Source organism: Coenobita brevimanus, chromosome 109 (genome assembly GCF_032717465.1).
Source record: "Coenobita brevimanus isolate Jiangsu-jjx chromosome 109, ASM3271746v2, whole genome shotgun sequence".
Lineage (NCBI taxonomy): Eukaryota > Metazoa > Arthropoda > Malacostraca > Decapoda > Coenobitidae > Coenobita > Coenobita brevimanus.
The window spans coordinates 32516945-32521944 of record NC_137062.1 but is presented as its reverse complement, the minus strand read 5'-3'; positions in this window follow the sequence as shown (position 1 = coordinate 32521944).

Sequence of the window (5000 nt, the reverse complement as noted above, 5' to 3'; positions counted from 1 at the left end):
ACTGGTTTTGTGGGTCCGTCTTACAGGTACAGTACAGTACAGGTAACGTGTAGGGAACCGGCACCCTTTCGTGAAAAACAGCTCCTATCCAGGGTCGGACCATAGTCCTTCCCAGGGCGAGGTGCAGAGAAATATGAGAAGGTCTGGTTCCTGGGTGGGCGCTGCAGCTGCTCCACTCAGGGCGACCGCCACCGTCCCGGCCAGTCCATAAGAGGTGGATTTTTTTTTTTTTTTTTTTTTTTTTTTAAGAAAAAGAGGGAGGTTGAAAGTTTAGGTGACTGATTACCAGCCACTCCTTGTCCAGCTGTGAGTCAATCTGTCTTGGTGTTTCTCGCCTCGCACCAACTTAGTGTGAAAGAATGACAGTCCATTAGTCACGTACACCTATCAGTCCTGTCACTGCCACCCACCACCAGGTCAGCTCTGGAACTGTCTCCCTCTGTCTGTATTTCCTGCTGCCTATGATCTCCAGTCTTTCAAACGCAGTGTGTCCAGGCATCTCAAAATGATCGGATCTTGAATTTGGCTCTCTATTGTATTTTGTTTTTCTCTTGGAGGGAACTGTTACTGCGGGCTCATGGCCTTTGGTTCCTTCTTCCTCGCATAAAAAAAAAAAAAAGTACCTCGGTCAGCCATCCCATAAGCATTACCACAATATACTTCTCTACCCTTGGATACACCTTCCCGTACACAGCCACACCCTGCTAATCCAACGCGGTGTATTAATGTATTTCTTAGTGTATTTCCCAGCCTACGTATGCACCTGTAAATCAGTCGTTTAAATATGGAACCAGGTGTATGAATATGGCGATTCAATGCCTTAGACGTGCACTGAAACATAAGGGCCCTTGCTGAGCGGATGAGGAAGCTCCCTAACACCTCCTAAACGATTTTGTCCCCTTCTTTCTTGTTGAATGAGGAGGTTCCCTAACACCTTTTCTTAAGTGATTTATTTATTTATTACATCTTACTGTCTTCTACATAAATCCTTCCAGTATCGCCATACCCTTCATATGCAACGTGGAAAATTATAATAACCAGCCATATCCATAAATAAACCGCTAAGGAAAATGTGTTAGGGAGCCTCCTTGACCAACGAGAGTATGAGCCAAGGAAATGAATTATTTGTATGCATATTTGGCCATAAAATAATAAGTATATTAACAAATGAGGAAGTGAAGGATTGTTGTGGTGTGGATGTGGATGTGATAGGAAGCGTTAGGAGGAACATACTGAGGTGGTTTGGCCATGTGGAGAGGATGGAGAGCGAGAGACTGACGAGGAGAGTGTATGTGAGTGAGGTGGAGGGGGAGAGAGGGAGGGGGAGGCCAAGATTGAGATGGAGGGACGGAGTGGAGAGGTATAGGAGAGAGGGGGGTGTGAGCTGGGAGCGGGGCAGTGAAATGGCGGGGGACAGGGCGACATGAGGGCGATTTGTTTGTGGCCACCCCGTATGGGATTAAGGCGTCTGGCAATAGATAGATAGATAGATTAATTAACAATAGAAGGATGGACCTGCTTTGTATGCACTGGTAATACTATATCGATGATTTTCCTCACTGTTTATTTTATCATTTGTTTTTCCTGCCTCTCTTCTGTTATTAAAAAAAAAATCTGGCTCTGTATTTACTTTGTTGTATATTTATCTTGCTGTATAATTATTTTGCTGTATAATTATTTTGCTGTATAATTATTTTGCTGTATAATTATTTTGCTGTATAATTATTTTGCTGTATAATTATTTTGCTGTATAATTATTTTGCTGTATAATTATCTTGCTGTATAATTATCTTGCTGTATAATTATCTTGCTGTATAATTATCTTGCTGTATAATTATCTTGTTGTATAATTATCTTGCTGTATAATTATTTTGCTGTATAATTATCTTGCTGTATAATTATCTTGCTGTATAATTATCTTGTTGTATAATTATCTTGCTGTATAATTATTTTGCTGTATAATTATCTTGCTGTATAATTATCTTGCTGTATAATTATTTTGCTGTATATTTATTTAGCTATTTATTTATTTTTCTTTTTATTTATTAACAGTGGAAAAATAGACCTGTTTTTTATATTTGGTAAATATATATTGATGAATTTCCTATATATTGAAGGATAGCCATTACTGTCTGTCTATCTATCTTTAGCCAGACGCCTTAATCCCGTAAGGGGTGGCCACAAACAAATCGCCTCCATGTCGCCCTGCCATTACGCTGCCCTGCCCCCAACTCACAGACCTCCCTCACTCATACACGTCTCCACTCCATCCCTCCATCTCATCCTTGGTCTCCCTTTCCCCCTGCCATTACGCTGCCCTTCCCCCAACCCCAGTATTCCAAAGGGAGGGAGAAAGAATTATTTACCTACACTCTTTTTACATTGACCTGGCCCAAAATTTCGTCCTTATGCAGCTCATTTCGCGTAGCTCAGTCGCGGAGAAAGACGATGTTAAGGCCTTACATCCCTTCCACTGCACTTCTTCATGACTAGCAACATATTCTAGTGTTAGTCTATACTGTATTCTTTCACTTTAACTTGGCCCAGATTTTCGTCCTTTTGCAGCTTATTTCATGTACCTCAGAGGCAGAAAAAGACGGTGCAACGGCTCTACATCATTTCCATAGCACTCCTTCGTGACTAGCATCATATTCTAGTGTTAAAAAGGCAATTCTATGGCTCTACATCCTTTCCATAGCACTTCTTCGTGACTAGCATCATATTCTAGTGTTAAAAAGACAATACTACTGCTCTACATCATATCCATAACAGTTCTTTGTGACTAGCATCATATTCTAGTGTTAAAAAGACAATACTACGGCTCCCTATCCTTTCTGTAGCGCTTCTTCGTGACTAGCATCATATTCTAGTGTTAAAAAGACAATACTACGGCTCCCTACCCTTTCTGTAGCGCTTCTTCGTGACTAGCATCATTTTCTAGTGTTAAAAGACAATACTACGGCTCTCCATCAATTCTTTAGCGCTTCTTCGTGACTAGCATCATACTCTAGGGTTAATCTATTGTTACAGCTCAGCGTTCAAGATGGAGAGATGGCAATTTTAGGCCAAATTAGAGTGAAAGGAGAATAGTATTTTAAATAATACCTTTTTAGTTCACAGGCTGTCTTTGTATATTCCTCTTTATGCTAACTTAGCCTAAAACTGATATCCCTCCACGATGAATGCTAAACTGTAGCAATAGGTGAGAAGTAGAATATGGTGCTAGTCACGAAGAAGTTCTGTGGAAAGGATGTTGAGCCGTAGTATCGTCTCTTTCCGCCACTGTGCTACGTGAAATAAGCTGCAAAACGACGAAAATCTGGGGCAAGTGAAGGGAAGAGAGGTGTGACTGACGAATGCTCTGCCCTTCCCTATTCCGTGTGTGTAATTCACCGGGTCGGTCAGGATCACCTGATGGTCGTGATCGTCAGCATTTTACCCTCCCGGAAGGGAGCTGAGAGCTCATATAGTCCGATCTAAGGGCAAGGCTGTGACCTTCACACACCCGTCCCCTTGCTCTAGGGGGACAGTAACCACCCACTTCGTCAGTGAAACTTTTCGCAACCTGAGCGAGGCGCGAACTCCCGTCCACCAGTTGGCAAGCGAGAGCGTTACCACTGCACCAGCGAGCGGTGTGTGTGTGTGTGTGTGTGTGTGTCTGTCTGTCTTTGTGTGTGCTTGTGTATCAGTGAATGCATGATTGAGTGTGTGTGTGTGTGTGTGTGTGTGTGTGTGTGTGTCAGAAAAAGAAGGAAGGGAAGAAGAAAGATACTTAAGAATGTTAGGCCGAAAAACAGGGTAGCGTTCCTCCCGATCTTGTCACTGAAGAAGAAGAGGAGGAGGAGGAGGAGGAGGAAGAAGAAGAGGAAGAAGAAGAAGAAGAAGAAGAAGAACAACAACAACAACAACAACAACATCAATATTTCCTATGAATGAGAGAACACAAGCTCCCTAACACCTTTTCCTGAGCAACTTATTTTTCCTAGTACCGTCCCACTCCGTATTACATAAATCACTCTGAATATCGCCATACTCTGCATAGGTAGGGTACAGAGGGATATTAGCCAGCCGTATCCAACAATAAATCGCTAAGGAAGAGGTGATAGGGAGCTTCCTTAGACGATGTTGAAATGTTGGGTCTTTGTTTTGGAAAGTAAGTAGGTAGGTAGGTAGGTAGGTAGGTAGGTAGGTAGGTAGATAGATAGATAGATAGATAGATAGATAGATAGACGTAGAGTAGCCTACAACCGGTGATATAGATAAATAGATAGAAAGGTAGATAGATAAAATAGAGAGAGAGAGAGAGAGAGAGAGAGAGAGAGAGAGAGAGAGAGAGAGAGAGAGAGAGAGAGAGAGAGAGAAAGAGAAAGAGAGAGAGCAGCGTACAACCAATGATAGATAGGTAGATGGATGGATTTATTGGGATAGATAGATAGATAGATAGAAAGACTGATAGATAGATAGACAGACAGTAGCTACAGCCGGTGATAGAGAGAGAGAGAGAGAGACTGATAAATAGATAGATAGATAGATAGATGAATAATTTGTAGCTACTTACGTCCCCTGTGGAGGAGAGGTAATATTTCCTAGATAGATAGATAGATAGATAGGTAGGTAGGTAGGTAGGTGGGTAGGTAGGTAGGTGGATAGATAGATAGATAGATAGATAGATAGATCTGTTTCCTTTTCTCCTCAAGCCTTCCATATTTTAGTATCTTTTCTCTCTCTCTCTCTCTCTCTCTCTCTCTCTCTCTCTCTCTCTCTAATCCGTTCCTCATATTTCAGGTAAGGGGACAGGTGGGGCAGTAATTGCAGGTATTTATTCATATTCTCCCTAGCACCTTTTCCTAAGCGATTTATTTTTGGATATGGCCGGGCAGTATAACTTTATGTGTTACTGATGAAGTGTATAATGATAATAGAAACATTAAAATAACATTGAAAAGGATGCAGCAAGGTGTTAAAATAAATCGCTTAGGAAGAGGTGTTAGGGAGCTTCC